We start from the raw sequence: 19,466 nt of genomic DNA, 5'->3' as shown, positions 1-19,466 counted from the left end.
TACTATTTGGTTGGTTTAAACTCGCTTTTCAGAACTTCCAACATAGTAACGGTAGAAAGAATACAATACGAAAGTATATTGTACTGTCTATCTATTACCAGGGGTTCCCAAACTGTGTTTCGTACAAAATAAAATATCAGTTTGATAGTAATAACATAAAAGTGGTCCCTAATCTAGAAAAGGTTGAAAACCCCTGGTCTATACAAACCTTAAAACTTTAAAATATGCAGTATAAAAGATAAACTCAAAAATAAATTACCCTTTAAACCAACACACCTTTTTAACTATACTCTTCGCTCACACAACTTAATTCGAAGTCAGCTAACTGAATATAAACTCTCTACCTCTCGGTAGAGTTGCTATGTTCCGTTTTGAAGGGTGTGGTAAGGGAGATATACTTTTCCGAGGCGTGCCAGCTTAGTCCTCAGGGGTAGCGGCGCATATGTGGCCGACCTCAGGTAGGCATATCTAATCCTATCTGGGTTTGATTACACATGTCCATGGGCGGCAGTAGCCACTTACCATCAGGTGGACTGCATGCTCATCTGCTACTCCTATATTATAAAAAGAAAAGGCCGTCGGACTTACCATTTTCAATATATTTTTAACATTTTCTTTCTTCAAAAGTCTAAATATCGAAACCACATTATAGTACGAATAAAATTATATTAATAGTAAGAAAACATTAATTACTTTCATATCCAAAATATAAATTTTGCTTTGAGTTATTCCTGAATCATAATAATTGACATTGGTTTTCATACAATGGATATTTTAATCATGCGAATGGTATTGTAGTATTTTGATTAAAAATTCGAGAGTATTCGTTTCAATTTCATAACACTCTGAAAGGTATTAAATCTATGGTATTATCTTTCCATTGTATCTATAGTAATCGTCATCAACTCATTACTGTCCCACTGCTGAGCACGGGTCTCCTCTCAAAATGAAAAGGATTAGGCCATAGTCCACCGCGCTGGCCAAGTTCACATATTGGTAGATTTCACATTCCCTTGATTTTTTTTTATATCAGGTATGAAGATTTCCTCACAATAATTTCCTTCGCCGTTAAAGCGAATGACAATTTGTTATACGCACGTAATGTTGAAAAATCAGAGTTGCCTGTGATTCAAACCTCGGACCCCTCGATTGAGAGGCCGAATTTCAACCACTGGGCTATCACTGCTTTCTTATCTATAGTAATACTAGCTGACCCGGCAAACGTTGTGTTGCCATATTAATAAAAAATGTTAAGAGTGAACAACCCTTATCACTTAGGGGTATGAAAATACATAGTAGCCGATTCTCAGACCTACTGAATATGCATTTAAATTTGATGAAAATCGGCAAAGCCGTTTCGGAGGAGTACGGTAACTAACATTGTGACCCGAGAATAAGATTTAAAACGTTTCCCATATCTACTCATTAGGTATCTAATTCAATAATTCAAGTCCTACACATGACGCGTGTCCATATAGTTACAAAAATTCGTCATACACATAACCAAGTTCCTATACCCTGGCATCTGTTATCTGGCAGAGGCTACACATCCATCTTCCCCGAGCCAAACCCGTGACGCGTTACGGATGAAATGCGTAAACAAATAGACCGCAAGACTTGGCCCGTCGCCAACGGTTCCTTGCAGTGCCACTGACATTTATGTATTTTCAAAGTAAGATGCTCGCTCACAAATCAAATTTAGACAGGATCTCCGAAACAGATACGCTACGTAAGCTGTAAAGGCACTTGATTTTGATCTCTTTATACCATGGAAATAGTATAATGTTATCTTTACGAATATCGTACTATTTGCATACATATTCTAAGTTATTTACATTGTATGTCGTAGATATTTACGTGTAATGTAAACCTTTGTCTTTGCATAAAAGTGTATGGTCTAATATGAAAGGACTAAATTTAAAGGTGATGGACCCTTTGTGGTTCGACTCCGGCGGCACCACCGCCACACCTATTTCTGCTTCATAACAGCAGTGTTAGGCGTTGCTGAGTTCCGTTTTGAAGGGAGATATACTTTTCCGAGGCGTTCCAGCTTAGTCCTCAGGGGTAGCAGAGTACACCACCGGTACACCGGTTTGACATTTGCCATTTAGATAAGCAGTGTTAAGCGCTATGTTTAAACTTTGTAGGCGTGGAAAGAGAACTTAATTATCCGAGGCGTTTCAGCTTAGTTGAGGTAGCAACGCATTTTTCAAAGTTTAAACATAGCAGAGCTTAACCCTGCTGTTACTAGGCTTATACTCGTATAGGTACGGCGGTCGTACCTCCGGAGTCGAACCACAAAGAGTTCAACCTACGAGATCATAAATATGAATGAACAGCGAAAAAATACATGATGTACCTAATAATAAAACTGTTGTTTACTTACAATAACGAATTCTGAATTCGACAGATCACAAACAAATACTTGTTTACGGTCGGGCCAACTGTAGCTAATATAAATATTTTTAGAGAAACAACTTTACCACTTATTTTAGGCAAACGTAAAATAAATAGTGAGAAAATATAATGTACGAGTAAATGTTTTTGTGTCGGTTCAAATACACAGAAATAGTAGTGTGTGTTATTATTTCGAACTATTGTTTTTTTTTCGAACAACGCCGAATTGTTTAATAAATAATATACTTACAATTTTTAAATTATTATATTTTTCTTATACTCGTATCAATAATGAAATTTTAACCACATATCATGAATACCTGTAACAATATTTTCAATATTTTTTGTTTCTATTTATTAAATCTACTCGATGTTAAAAGTCACGCAAAAACTTTGAATAACACAAATATTTATTTTGTAAAATGTTTTCAAAAATGTGCATGAATTAACAATTTTGTGTTGATGCTTCGGATACGTATGTCTCCATATTACCCTTCCAATATGCAGTTATTATTTTAATATAATTACTAGCTGACCCGGCAAACGGTGTGTTGCCATATAAATAAAAAAATGTTAAGGGTGAACAACTGTTATCGCTTAGGGGTATGAAAAATAGATAGTTGCCAATTCTCAGACCTATTGAATATGCATATAAAATTTGGTGAACATCGGTAAAGCCCTTTCGGAGGAGTACGGTAACTAACGTGACACGAGAATTTTATATATAAGATTATTTAATTATTCTGTTTTATTTTGTTTGAAACAGGTATTAATTCAACGATAATGTACGTCGTTTAATCGACAGATAATAATTATAATAGTTTGAGAAGTTGTGACAGCTTAACAAAAGTGGTTGCGGATAAGCACGTTCTATAACTTTATCGACGGCTACGGTGATAGATAGTTAAACCACGTTAACTGCCTACAAACTGAACCGTATATCGTATACTGTGGTTCTCAACGTGAGCTGACCCCCTGGAGGATGTTAGAGGACTACAGGGGGCGGTGTCAGGCCCGACGAAAATCATGGGGCGTTAAATCGACTTAGGACCAATGATTGATTTGTGGTTTACTAAAAACATCAAATGTGGAAGTCAAGATTTTACCCGCAGTTATAGAACCTTTTTTGACGTATTTCAGACATAGATTATTGTTATTAGACATTTCTTCTTTCTTTCAACGACCTTTGAGCTTCGATGATGGGCTTGGAAATCATTGAGTCTAAAAGTGGGTTTGAGAACCACTGGTTTATCACATACTTATTGCCGCTATGTTACCAAGTCTATTCAAGATTAATTATAAACTTTGACATATTTAATGTCTGGGTGATAATATAATTATTTAAGAATATGATGTACGGTTTCTAAGGTAGCTCCAGACCTCTTCTAGGTGTAAGGACAGGTCAATGACCAGCAACGGGGTAAACGAATAGCAGATAACGAGTGTAATATGTAAAATATGTCTGATCCTATGAAGAAGAAAAAATATTGTAACAGAAAATTTATTAGTGTCCCTGTAGGCCTATAGAATATAAAGATACTCGTATTTTATTTCATTTCATATTTCTGGATCTGTGACGTCTATCCCGAGACCTTTCGTTTTTTATGATCAATACTGAGCTCGACATAAGAAATGAATAATTAAAATAAATGCTTCCGATACTCTTTCTAGTTTATTTAAACCATTTTTATATCTCGTCAATTAGAAACACAATAACTTAAACGAGCTAGAAAACTGCCCAGCAATTGAAAGTAATCACCTAGGTAATTGAATGCACTTTTCTGAGAAAATGTTAACAGGTAATTAGTCAATTAGTTTCTATTATTATCTTTGTTCCTTTCTTAAGTTCTTTTATGCAACGCACCAGCTACAGAGCATGTAATATTGCTTACCAGGTAGTCCTCAATACTTTTTATAAAATGTAAAATTTGTTAACAAATAAATATTGAATTTTAGATTTTGACGAGGCGCAAATGTCCAAAACTATCAGTAGACGCATGTCAATCGCCATCGTCAGCGATGTTCGTCGCTTTTGTATTAACTCACTATCGCTCTTGTGTTGCCTCCCCTGTATAGTATACGTTTTCTACCTCTATTTATAATGACACTAAATATTTATAACAATGTGAACTATCTTTGTAAATGCTCGTAAATTAAAGTATGGTACAGTTTATTAGAATAGTTCTACGGAGCGTACGCGGCTAAAACAATATTGTGTGAAAGCTTTATAATTTAACGACAACGGCTTTGTTTATGGACCTCTCATAGATTTAAATTATTTAGGCTTCTTACGAGCCGAGAGATTAAATCTATGCTAATATTATAAAGAGGAAAACTTTGTTTGTTTGTTTGATTGTAATGAATAGGCTCAAAAACTACTGGACCGATTTTAAAAATTCTTTCACCATTCGAAAGCTACATTATCCACTAGTGATATAGGCTATATTTTATACGAATTATATTTGATAAATAGATTTTGAGGCGGTACAAAGTTTGCCGGGTCAGCTAGTATATAATATAATGCTGCTTTTAGTGGAGGTTTCACACGTTTACCACCAGTAGGTAGACTCAAATTTTGCCGCCCCTTCCGACCTTTAGAATTCGATATTCTAGTTCAGGGCTTTTTAGATAAGATACAGTCTTGGCTAGGTCATATAAGAACATAACTGTTTTGAAACTTCGATTACAAATATAAATATAGTTATTGAATTATTTTTAATATAATTATTAAATTGTTAATTTTATATATTTTATTTAATTAAGATTGATATATTCTTCATATATTAGTGACAAGTTATTCTATTTCTTTCCTCTATAACATAATATAATACAAGTTTCTAACCCCCTTTTTACCCCCAATAGGCTTTTCTAAGTACGGCAAAATAAGTGTTTCATTATTTCTAAAGAGTTTTATAGACCTTGCTTTGAAATTGACGAACTTTCAAATAACCTTTTAATAAAAAATCTTTCGTTAGTAATAGCTATAAATCAATTACAAAATTAACTGTGTAGCCAACACTATTTTTTTTACGTTTTAGCAAACTAGGACGTGTCAATGATTTAAATCTATGCCGCACAACGTCCTAAACTGGAAAGCTTGCAAAGTAGTAAAGCCGCAAAGGCTTAATCGACTTTAAAGTGTGGACCTCAAAGTTTTGTTTGATATTGGGTTAATTGAGTTTTGAAACCATATTCAAACACTAATTTTGCTGGGTTTTTCGGAGAAACTGTTTTATTGATCACTTATCCAATGTTGGCACTTCGATTGTACCCATTTTTAACCCGGGTGACCACACGACAGCTGGAACTGAAGGGAGGCCTAAAGTGTATTCCTCCACATTCCTACCTAATAACAGCAGTGTTAGGCGCTGCTGTGTTCCGGTTTGAAGGGTGTGGTAAGGGAGACAGACTTTTCCGAGGCGTTCCAGCTTAGTCCTCAGGGGTAGTGGCGAATCTGTGGCCGACCTCAGGTAGAAATATCTAATCCTATCTGGGGTTGATTACAGATGTCCATGGGCGGCAATAGCCACTTACCATCAGGTGGACTGCATGCTCGTCTGCTACTCTTCTGTAATGAAAAAAAAAACATTCCAGTTCTTACTGGTAGCCCTTGTGTATGTATCAATGTATCTACTGTATTTTTGAAGGTGTAGGAAGGGAGATATGGTAACTGGAGACGTTCCAAAATAATCCTCAATAGTGGCAATGCATTTGTGGCTAATAAACCTTAGGTAGGACTCTTATCCTATCTGAGGTTGATTGCAGATGTCCATGAGCGGCAGCGGCCGCTAACCATCAGGAAGATTGCATGATTATTTGCTACTTTCATATTGTTATTTAAAATATGATTGTTTCTATTATTTATTGAATGGAACATGTATTTCTAAGCATACCTAACTACATATTATAATTATATACATAAAGCTTAATATTATGGGTATCATATATCACATCGAATGTGAAGGAGAAAGACGAAGACACTCAGGTAAACTTAGTGTTAAATCAATCGACATTTATTAGAAAATACCAAGCATCTCTCATCACTTATTGGAAATTCGCCGTTTTCAATAAATACGTCATCGGATTCCAAAGTACTTTGCCGCCGTGATAATGGTACGGCTCATTTAATTAAACAGGGTAACAAATAAAGATTCTCTCGTATACCCGGTCGATGATGAGATACGAAGGACTTCAAGGTTATAAAATCCTTCGAGGGCTTTTGAAGTGAAAAAATCCTTAGGGTCGTTGAGCACATGAACAAAAATCATGGAACTCGCGTCATCCTCACCGAATTATGAACAAGAATTAAAATTTAACTGGTCAAGAATCTGGCTGATCAAGAATTAAAATTTAACACTTCTTTGCAAACCAAAAATCATTCAAATACTTATAATAATCTAATAGCTCGACGATACATTTCACAAGTTACTTATATTCTATCGGCAGTCTCCAAGGGCTGCGCCATTTTTCATATCGGGTTGCTTAGTGAATCGTACCACCATTGGAACGGTCTCTGCGACTTCCCGGTAAATCTATATAATTTCATTTGTGATTTTACATAATATTCCTGCTAAATCCATTTGTACACAATGAAGAACTCCTTCGAAATTTGACTCCGGTGACACCACCATGTAAATCCCTATTTATCTGGCGATCTGAGATCGATTAATCTAGGAATCTTTTGGACCAAAAAAAAATTATTTTAATAGATCTTCAGTAATGGATCGATTCAGTGAATCGATCTTTCATCCTAGAAAGTCGAAAGTTGAAGTCGGTTGGTCGAAGTTGGTTGAATGTGTTATATAATTTTTTTTGCTAACGGATACGTATTTCAGTGCTCGTGTGGTCCTGATGACCTTCTTTTCGCCATCTGCACCCTTTTCAGCTGAAAAAGATCGAAGAACGATTTTTCGAGAATCGATTCTTTCGGGCTCGATTTTTTTTGTGTTCTTTTTATATCATTTGTGTGTGTAGGACTTAAATACTATTTAATCATATACACTAGATAGTATAATCGCTTCCTGCTTCAGCTGTCCAAAAAAAATAAAATACATTTTTTATAAAAAAAAAACATATTTTAAAACCAAACTAGTAAAGACAAAACTAGTTCTAGACAAAAACAAGCCAGCAATAAGCCAAGATAACAAGATAATGTAACACAACGACCACTTACGTTAACAAGAAGTCTTATAAAACTCTTAAAAGCGGAACAAACAGCGCTACTATAATAATTGGCTAAGTGTAAGTCGAACTCGCACACGGAGTGTTCCGTACTATCAAAGCTTTCATTATTTTTTGATTTTTAGGCTTTTTATTATAGCAGCCGTAAAAGTAGGTACATGCATTGTGAAAATTTAAATTGTTTACCTATTACAGTTCAATAGATAAAGCGAAAAATACTCTGTAAAAATTTCAAGTGTCAATTACGGTTCAGGAGATAGAGCCCTGTATCAGAAGGACTGACGTACAGACAGCGGAAGCTTAATATGCTTCCATCTTTACCCTTTGGGTAAGGAACCCTAAAAAGTAAGTAACTATACTAACTAACCAATTCAGAGAATAAGCCTACAATACTTGCAATCAAAAAGTTTTCTTTCGTTACTTGAGAGACGAATAAGTTTTCAGTCATTTTAATGAGTTGCAAAACAAGACACTCTTATTACGAGTTGAAGTCTCCCTTTGAAGTGCATTGTTACACTATACATTACACATATTAATTAGCCTTTAACAAATAGGTTCCATTTAACATGCTAGCAATTTAATTAACATTTTATCATAACAAAGAACGTGAAGCCATTAACGTAATCAAGCCGGAAAGTACAATGTTAGTTAATGAACAAACTTTTATATTGTGGCGTAATGTGTGGCTTAATTTTATACTAAGTAAAAGTGACAATAATGGTTTATGATAGAACCCTTTATGGTTCGATTTGGAAGGCCACATCTATGTGGGTATAATAACTACAGTGTTAAGCACTGCTGTGTTCTTTGTAAAGTGTGTTCTGTGTAAAGGACTCCGATCGCGTTCCTTTGGAGATCTCGGAGTCCTCTACGCAGCGCCGAGGACGGCCACCGGGGGGGTTTTAATGCGGTAAAAGTCCCACATAACCCCGTGTCTCTCCCACGGCACTGAGTACCTTTTGAAGGTTTCCCCCTCGTAAACAAAAAAAAAAGTTATGATAATCCTGAAATTAATTCCTGGTGACCCCGGGCCGCTTACCATCAGATAGACGGCATGTTCGGTTGCTTCTGCTATTTTCATAAAAGAACTAACATAAAACTCGCGCCACATCGAATTCGAATAGAAAAAATATTAAAAAACTCAATTCACAAAACCAAATTCAGGGTGCCGGGTCTATTGTTCCCGATTCCTGTTCTGGTTATAAAAAGTTTCCATCCGGAACGTCGACATTCATCTTTATGCACAGTTTGTAAGTTCCACAAAGAAACGAAATGTTTTTGTGTTAAAACACTCTTTGTGACTCCATGGTAAGTCATCTCTTTATGTGAACAAAGGGTATAAGCGCTTCCTACTCTCATACTTTAAACGAATCCAACGACACCTAATATGTTAAAATCCGTGAAGTCGTTTGTATTGTGGGGCGCCAAAGAATTAGACATACATACATACACGCGAAAACAATACCCTCATCAAACAAGTAATACTAATCGGAAACTTCAAAATACGACGTAGTAATATTCTACATCATTTTATATGACATGCATACGAAAGGTGCTAAATACCAAAATACAAACATAATTTATAAGCATTACAACACGTTGCAGAGCTGAAAGCATCGTGAATCACGTAAATAAATTATCCCTCACTAACAAATATTTAACGCCGCTCCATTAGCGGTAATTCACAACAAATGCGCGCAAAGTAGCCTGAACTCACAAATTGTTTTCAATCCACTCATTAGCATTCAAATCGAAGTGTTAGCGAATAAGCTGTTAATGATTTTTGGCTTATTTTGTTGTCAACCCATTACTGTCGTACTCAGATCAATGTGAGAATTTTAGGCCATATGTACTGGCGGGTAATATAAATGTGGATCGACAGACTTCACACACTCTTAGGAAATTTGTTTTGAAAACTCTCAAGTGTTACACGCGATGATTTTCGCATGTTTAAGCAAGTGCTGATTCAGTAAAATTAATACACACATGATTTTGAAAAATCAGAGGATTCGAAACACGGACCCCCTAATGAAAGAGCGAGTTTCTAACCACTAGGCTATCACAGCTGAATGACCCATTTAATAAATGAGAATTATTCACTTACTAACTACGATCTGTTTTTTACTATGCATAAGTAGTTGGTACCTCTAACATAAAGGTAGGAGATATTTCTTGGTTTGGCTCCTAAGGTCGTATCTCATATAATTCTTCCTAATAACAGCTGTGTAATGCGCTGCTATGTTGTGGTTTGTTGTGTAATGTGATAAGGCCAAACGACTATCTGAGGACCATAATTATAAAGCCAGAAAAGTATGAAGTTCTTTAAAATACAGCTCACTAAACCAGAGACATGAAACAAACACCGAAAGCTTCTAAGAACGGAAAGAAAACCTGTTAAACCAATATTTTCCACTTGCTTACCACGTGCTTTTTCTTTAAATGTGTATTTACCAGAAAAACAATGACTTTCTTAATGGATCACGTTTTATTTTTGTGAGGGTGTATTTTTTCAAGGAACGTGGCTTTTTGGCAAATATGTATTTTTTGGGCTTCATTCAAACAGCGTTTCGTGGAATTAACTCGTAACTCGGTCGAGTGTATCGATAATTGTTGTAATATAACAAATATATTATCGTTTTCTGAACACTCGATACTTTTTGATGGTAAGTGACCACTTGATGGTAAGTGACCACTGCCGCCCATGAACATCTGTAACAAATTCCATATAGAACAAGGCAGGGATTAGATCTGAAGCTGGTCTCAGTTACGTTATCATCCCTAAAAACTAAGATTGTCAGCTCGTATGTAATTCAGTCGACGGTGTGTACACCCAGTAACATTAAATCAATTCACGCTATCCTAGAGTATTGACAATGGCACCTCGCCGGTCGAATAACCCTGATTCTGTTACCCTCAAGTGACACTTCCTTATAATTTATTAAGTATTCAAAACAAGTAATTATTAAACAATAAACACGCTATCATAACCAATCAATCTTAAAAGTAAAAAATGTTTTTTAACTAAAGACTCGTATGTAAAGACGTAAAGAGCGTAGGGTGCTTGATAAAATTATTTTCTACTAAAAATAATCCAACGCTCGCAAAAACTGAGATATAATGGAAAAATACGCACGAAGTTTATTAAATAAATAATATATCGTAACGCAACAGCGCGCGATGACAACTCCGCGATAAAGTTGGCGCAACAATTGAACCCTTCGCGCCGATTATCCCTATAACCCTTAATCCCTACGTCCCTATAAGGCATTAAGGGTAACTAGTGCTCGCCTAGTGGTCGTTATTGAACTATAATCATAATATCTCCATTTGTTTATTGATATTAGTCCATTACTGTCCCACTGCTAGGAATGGGCCTCCGCTTAACGAGGAAGGGTTTACACACTTTAGGCCATAGTCTATCGTATCAGGTAATGGTAGACTTCATTTTTGAGAACTTTTTAAGATCTCTCAGGTTTCTCTGTTCAGAAAAGTCTTATTTTTTTATATTTACGTAGTATTCTTTTATGTTACATTTCAACATTTCATAGACGTATGAATCCAAAATCTCTGAGGTATTTTTACTAAGGAATAGTTTATATTCAATATACAGTAATTTGTAAAAATAAATACAAAGCCTTGTAAAAAATAATAATGGTATTTTCATAGATAACGCATTTCATTACTACGCAAAAAATTAAAAATTAATCCACGAGTTTTGTAAGTCCATTAAAAATGTTAGCGAAATTTGAAAAATGCTTCATTTAAATTTTTCCACCCTTCACCGAAGCATACACTTTTTGGAAGAGGGTTCATACATTAATATGCGAAAGTGTTCAGCGATTTTATGTATTGAAAAGGCTGATTTAATTTAGATATGTAAATACTGTCATTTACAAGATTACCAATAGTCTTTTCAAATGTCTTACTTTCTATAGCCAACTACATTATTATTACTTAGTTTACTATATTCAAATTAACAGTGATGTTACAAGTTAGTTACCATTTAGCGTCTAATAAGTGTCTGTTTAGCGTTTTATAAGTATTAATCTTATTCCCTACAAAATCTTATAGCCTCCTTAAGACGCATAGAAAGTTCAGCTATTTATAATATTACCTATGTAACCTGAAATAGGTATGTACAGGTACGTACCTATACCTAATAATAATTTCTGTATACCTTTTTTTGTTGACGAGGGGGAAACCTTCAAAAGGTACCCTGAGCTCCCACTCTTGCCACCAGCAAACCCGGATGCCCCTTTTAGTCGCCTCTTACGACAGGCAGGGGATACCGTAGCCCTACTCTGGTCCCTGTACTACAAGGACAAATTTCTGTATACCTACTAATTCTCTAAACGATTTCTTTAGCTAATGAATGATAGAAGACATGGTTATTCAAATTAATTGTGGATTAGCGGTAATCCATTTTATGTCTTTTTTATACCTAATGTAGGAGTAGCAGACGAGCATCTGATGGTAAGTGGCTACTGCCGCCCATGGACATCTGTAATCAACCCCAGATAGGATAAATATTTCGACCTGAGGTCGGCCACAGATACGCCGCTACCCGTAAGGACTAAGTTAGAACGCCTCGGAAAAGTATATCTCCCTTACCACACCCTTCAAACCAAAACACAGCAGCGCTTAACACGTCTGTTATGAGGTAGAAATAGGTGTAGCGGTGCCGCTGAAGTTGAACCACAAAGGGCTCTACCACCTACCTCTTCACTTCCTCTTCCGTCCCTCTGCTAGGCACCGATCTCTGTAATAACTAGATAAGTATCAACTTACACTCATACTGTTTCATGGTATAATCTCCTTCATATTTCTATCCGAATTAAAATTATAAATGTATGTACCTACACCTACATGTCTCATGGTAATAAACATTATGACTGAAAATCAAATTGTTCTTCTGATTGCTTGATCCGTGGTAGTCGTATATGTGCCATTTTATTGGATCTGGCTTTAAAATTCCGAATGGCACATAAAATTCTATTTGAAGTGCTTTATCGATCAACCACAGACGGGTGATGAATTTCGTGTCCGTAAAGTATAAAGAAAGATTTCATTCAGCACATATAAAAAGTTGTATTTTACTTGAAAAAGATCTTTATACAGACCATCTCTGTTTGGTAAGGAAAAGAGACTATTACCTATGAACCATTATAATTTAGTCCTCAGAGGTATGGAGGATGCTTTTATTGCAGATCGAAGAAATCCATTCATTTTGGGGTTGATTAGAAATGTCTATTAATGGTAATAGCTATTTAGCATCAGATGGACTACATGTTCGTTAGTTACTTCTATTTGTGAGAAATATCCCACCCAATCAAATACAAAATAAAAAAACATATATATTCCAGTCTCTGAATATCTTTTCGCAGAATTTCCGTGCATCTAGGACAAAGATATAATAGAATTTGTGAAAATTAGAAATGTGATTAAAAAAGAACAAACCTGACGGGGACTTGGCAGCGGTGGGATTCGAACCCACGCCTCCGAAGAGACTGGTGCCTTAAACCAGCGCCTTAGACCGCTCGGCCACGCTACCACTTGGCTTATACTGCGAAATTTTTTATAAGTATTATCTGCTACTGTACAACATTACATAAATAAATTTTGTCGATAATATTATATGTACTCAACTTTTGTAGATAATTACGTACGTATGTATAAACATACGTAAACGATAGCCAGGTAATAATAATTAAAGATTCATTTAATTCCGCTATGTTTGTTTTTATTTTTTTATGAATTGATTAACAGTTTATTTTTATGGTGTATGTTTAAAAGTAAATTTCTGATATTCCTGCTCGAACCACTTGGGAACAATTAAGGACATACGTCTTTGTAACATGTATTTTAAAAGTTACTTGGAAAAAGATGAATACGCATAGCTACACCACCCTCTTTTCAGATAAAATGAATATACTACATTTTTATTACAACTACCTCATATAGATTGTAAATTTTATGTGTCGTTGTTAAATAATTCTCTTGTTACCATCCGAGGATTGCTTTTTAAGTTAAGATCACAAAGTTATAGATAAGTATTATTTAATAAATTCATGTATATCAATAGGTACTCGTAGTTATTATAAAAACATTATTCTTTATTCCACGAATGAGTGCCTACATTACGTAGGTAACGTGATCTTTGTGTGTATTCGGCAAATACGCCTCGAATAAATAATTGGGACATTGTTTAGTAATCGATTCGATTACTCTGGTAACTTGGCATCTCTTACATCTATAAATACGATTTTTTGTCTAATAATTATCATATACTGTTTCATTGTTAGACTCATACGTTTTCAAAATAATAGAGTTGAGATCATCAATAAACGTGTAAAGTACTCGTAAGTATCATAAATGTCGATGGTAAGAATGTATTACTATTAAATTTTTCATTTTTTTTATCATACATTTTTTATATTAGTATTACATGACATACTCGTGAGGCCTTCGATATTTATTTATTTAATTTATTTATGAGTTGCACCAACAAAGTGTACACCACCTCCTCCAATACACAGGCTTGACAATAAGTAACAAGTGTCACCTCAACTATAGGCACAAACATTACATTGACATAAACTTTTAACAATATTCCATGTATTAAACCTAACAAACAATTTAAGTAGAAATGCAGAGCAAAAATAATTATAAATCATTCGTTAATTTAACTACAATAAGGATATAATATTAAAACAATGAAGAAAAAAATTAAAATTGAAAAACAATTAATTCAGATTATTAGACGTCTAAGTTTAATAATACCTTTTTATATACTACCTACATAGATTAGTAAATATTACTCGCTCCTAACAAAAAAATGTAACCTTTTGACAATTGTCACTGTCAATTTTCGTGTTTGAAAAATATTTAAAAAATGTAGTTTTTAGATCGTTTACAAATGAAATGATATTTCTTCGCACTTTTTCTTCGATTTCGTGTCTTAACTGCGCATGTCGGCATTATTCCACGTAAATTACACCATGACAGCCATTAAACGGCTGACAGAATTGTCAGCTGTTTAAGTCATCTAATGGTTTCCTTCAATTACAAGGCGGTGAGATATCTATACTTATCTATGACTATCTATTACAATAGGGTGGTAAATACTTAAGTAGGTATTCTAAATATACTGGTAATTAAAGTTTAGTGGTTTTCTATGAGCGAACAAAATTAAGTATGGTTTGGTGTATACCATTGTGGTACATTTAATATAACATTTGTATTAAATGTACCACAACCGTTATGCCTATCCTTAGCCTTTTTAAAATTAAACCCACCTCTAATTTATGTAACAAACGTCCCGTCCTCGGATTTAGCCATATGCGTCTTTTCCAGAACCTTCTAATCCTCGTATAATGTTACCTACATTCATATTACTATACGAGCTGTGCCCCATGGGTTACACCGCGTTTAAAAGTTTAATGGATGGATTTTCACTTTTTTGCACGGAACCATTTTTCTACAAAAAATAACCTTAGTTATCTCTGTCTACCAGTTTAAAAGTGTAAATACTCATGGGTTTTCATTGTTTTTCTAAAATTCATTATTTTTCTAAAATACCTTACCTTAGTTACCCCTCTCGAATAAGTCCCGTTTAAATTGATCCAGCCGTTTCGGAGATTAGCCGCATCAAACAGACAAACAGACGAAAAAATATTATTATTGTTTTATAAGTTCCCTATAGGTATACAGGGTTGACTGGTAGAAAATGCCATCAGGCATTATTCAAATTCAAATTCAAATTTCATTTATTAAAAATTGATTCATATAAAATACATTTTGAAAATCAACAAACTACCACCCCACCGCTTCGGTAGGTGTTTTGCTATGGAGAAGAAGCGGCGCCAAACTCCATAAGTTTGCACTTTTGTACATTCATAGAGGTGATGCAATAAATTTTAAATAAATAAAATACTTTCATGTGCATTTAGCAAAAAAGGGTTATTATTAAATTACAAACAAACAATTACATTTTTTCGTGTCATTTCAAGTGATTTCAACCCGTATATCTTCAATCGTATATCTTCATAAACCCTGTATATCTTTTACCAAAATACAATAGAACGTGGGTTTTTCGATTCAAATTAAGATTCAAATATTCAACGTAAATGGTCCACCGCTATTGTGGGACACGGCTTATTTAGGATTACCCTTCAAGCACAACCGAAAGGAGCCTTATTGCTTCCACAAGATGTTTTGCTTACCGGCGTTGTACCACGATATTGGATTCTAGATAACAATAGCCTTTCTACCGCTGTGATATCCAATTTAATAACAACAACCTTCTTCAACTACAATTTGAAATTGGACTGTGTGTGGACATTTCTTGAAGCTCTAAGCGGGATTAAATGATTCGACGGAGAAATACGTCTGTGGAAAATAAAATGAAAATACCGAATAGTGTTTTTAAAAGGTTGTAGACCTCTTACATCTGCTATTAATTATCAATTTATCCAATGATTTGCCTATCTTAGATTAAATATCAAATCTATAATAACACTTACTAAATATCGATACTTGATAAGCATAAATTGGAGAGACCTATTATTAAATTCTTCGACCGTAGCATCACCACACCTAACTCTACAAAATAACGCAGTAAAAGCTGTAAATAAGGTATTGGTAAACGCTGTTGTATTCTGGTTTGAAAAGGGGAAGTCAAAAAGAATCACAATTCTACTTGAGACTTGGGACCGATTACAGCTGTTTAAAACTAAAAAGATTGTATAATCGTTTATCTCTTAAATTTAACGAAAAATACTTATATTTGAAACGCGTACGTGAACGATAGAAGCAGTAGCTTAGTGGTTGAAACTCGCCCTCTCAATCGGGGGGTCAGAGGGTTAAGCCCGATACATTCAACTTTGAGTGTTCAAAGTTGAGTGTCTCGGGCTTTTGTGAACTATGGTTTAGAACCTTGCCCTGCTGTGGGGCAGCAATAGGTTTAAAGGTGGTAGAACCCTTTGTGGTTCGACTCCGGCGGCACCAGCGCCACACCTATTTCTGCCTAATAACAGCAGTGTTAGGCGCTGCTGTGTTTCGTTTTGAAGGGTGTGGTAAGGGAGACACACTTTTCCGAGGCGGTCCAGCTAAGTCCTCAAGGGTAGCGGCGCATCTGTGGTCGACCTCAGGTAGGAATATCTAATCGTATCTGGGGTTGATTACAGATGTCCATAGGCGGCATTAGTCACTTACATTCAGGTGGACTACATGCTCGTCTGATACTCCTATATTATAAAAAAGAGGTTGACGACGGCATGAACCATGGTAACTTAAATAAGTATTTCTATACTTATTTAACGGAACTATCCGGAGTAACTCCAGATGTTAAGTAATAAAGAATTGGAACTCGTTTCGTTTATCAAAGTCAGATAGGAAAGCTGCGGAGTGCGGCGACACATCCCTAAGAAGATGTCGGACGCTGATAAATTTATTCCTTTGGTAACAATTGAAAAACATATCTTGGATCTACGCTCAGATAAAATACACCCACCCGCCCCTTGCAAATTAACTTATCTACATTGGCTAACAAAGGGTAGATTTAACTCTTCTTTATATATAAAAATGAATTTTTGTCCGTATGTCCTTAAGTCCAATCGTAAACCATGCATTTGATCATGTGATGATCTTTAGCAAAGTTGTTGTGCATGAGCCCACGAAGATGTCGAAGTTTTCTAAATACGACCAATTTTCGACAGATAGCGCCATAGTCTCTCTAATGAAGGTACGATCTTTTAGTTATTTTAGCGGTCGAAGGCGCGGGCTCTACTAGTTTTTTTTTTTATAAATTTGATAAGACTAACGAGCATGTTTGGCCCATTCTACGTGGTCAGTACCTCCCATGGACATCTGGGACCTACTCCATAGAGCAGGTTCGACCTGAAGCCAATCACAGTAGCGTTGCATGTCATGCAGCAAGTTTCAAATTCGATCTCAGACAGTCAGGCAAATAAGAAATTTAGATTTTTGTTCTGGATTTTTGGGTATTCAACTTTGTGTGTGTCCATGACACACAGGACGCAGGCAGAATCCGATTATGGGGCTGTGTACAGAAAGCGTTAATATTATTTTAATTTACTTCATTAAGGACGTAACATAATTATTATTAAAATATGTATGTCACGTAAACCTACTCAAACATATTAATATACGGAGACAAATATACATACGTTCTCGTACAATATATAAAGTTTGCTTATAGGTAGACTTGCAATCCGAACTTTACCATAATAAATGTTATTGGGAAATTCGGTGGATTATGTAAATTGGGCTTACGGAAGTCCACATCATCATAATTTGGTTCACGTTATTATGTGGGCACTTAGCGGGTAGCAAATAACATAGTTCACGCGAATACTTGATTAGTTCCACTAAATCAGATGTTTAGTACATACCTTCCTCTAACCGCGGGGATGTAGCAATCCTTCATGATTTCAGCAGGGATGTAGCATTGGCATTTTCACATACTTCGCGTTGTGGGAGATAGGTTTGTATGATATATATTTTTTTATGGTTGACACCGTAGCCGCTTCTTGTAGACTACTTCTGCCTTATGTAGGGGTATATTTTTATTATAACAATACTTTTTAGTTAATTTATGTTAATAAGACTCTATTTAATTGCTGGTGAGCAGCAATGTAGCGGGAAACTATATAAAAAGAAAGAAGGATACTATGTTCTTTAGAGAATAAGATGTCATGGAATGAATTGTCAGAGAAAAAAAAAAGGAGTTGTAATTGAATCTTTTATTATATAAAATAGTATTTCAGGAATAATGAGCTTACACTTATAGCCGCAGTGTTAAAGCTCAACTGTGTTCTGGTTTGAAAAGTATTATAAAGGAGAGACATTTATACGAGCCAATTTAGGTATGTAATGTCCGATCTATTGTAGTTGAATGTTTCTTGGTAACTAGGTAAATCATTTAGGAATTCGAATGAATATTTGATGAATTGTTAAGATGTATGACGGTTACACCTCATCTCATGGAATAATTAACATAATTAGAAATGAGGCTTAATCCTTATATGTTTAACTGAGAAACAATGAATATTTATAAATCGTGATAATATATAGATTCCATTGTAATCAAAATAATTTGTAATTCTCGTATCAAATACATGACATTTTCCCTTGGAATATAAAAAAACCTATCCTAGAATACTCGAGTACTAAATAATTTTGGTTCAGCCGTTACTCAATTTTATTAAAATTGGTCTTCGGTTGTTCGAAATTATCTCGTAATTTATCTTAATTGCATCAAGAAACCAATTAAGCTTAGGAAGTATCTTTACTTTTAGATTAATATCAGCTGAGTAATTTAGGATGTTTTAAATTTCTTATTTCCCACTCACCCACGCACCCCCGAACCTCTTGACCTAGAACGGAGAATGGGTTCTTTCTACTTCGGTCGGGTTTCACAGTTATTCAAGAATAGATGTTTATAACTTAAACATTTTAAATTAAAATAATTCTTAATTAAATTAATTACCTACATTCCGTGTTCAAAGGATATGTCTCAAGCCATATAAGTTACATGCTGTGTACAATAAAATATACGATTAAGGATTGAAATAGACATTACTAGAATTTATTATCAGCTAAGAGTATGGATAAAAATCATTTATTATCATACAGATCATCTTATGAACCATCGACAAGCAGAGATTAACAGAATTGGAAAGCATCCATCTTAAAAATAAACAGTTTTTAACAATATAAAAAGCTCTATAAAGAATCCAGCAATATTTTTCACGTACGCGACAATAATTTAATATTTAGTGCGTGTTCGTTGGTCCAAAAAAACATAATACTGATTCCAGATGATCCCATACAATTCGGTAGGGGAAAAAGAAAGTTATATTTGATAT

General features: G+C 34.9%; 1 protein-coding gene and 1 non-coding gene across 4 annotated transcripts in view; one reads left to right on the top strand and one right to left on the bottom strand.

Annotated features, from left to right (window-relative positions):
* Window positions 1–19,466, top strand: part of NGR-A24 (neuropeptide receptor A24) — a 146,185-nt gene that overhangs the window by 92,931 nt on the left and 33,788 nt on the right. The window lies entirely within an intron of this gene.
* On the bottom strand, window positions 13,048–13,129 carry TRNAL-AAG (transfer RNA leucine (anticodon AAG)). The gene has a single exon. It is a non-coding gene; the product is annotated as a tRNA-Leu (tRNA).

The sequence above is a fragment of the Epargyreus clarus genome, unplaced genomic scaffold, assembly GCF_041222505.1.
Source record: "Epargyreus clarus isolate Ecla_fem2 unplaced genomic scaffold, WU_Ecla_fem_2.2 ptg000019l, whole genome shotgun sequence".
Classification (NCBI taxonomy): domain Eukaryota; kingdom Metazoa; phylum Arthropoda; class Insecta; order Lepidoptera; family Hesperiidae; genus Epargyreus; species Epargyreus clarus.
The sequence above is the reverse complement of the archived record's forward strand: the minus strand, read 5'-3'. Positions and strand labels throughout refer to the sequence as shown.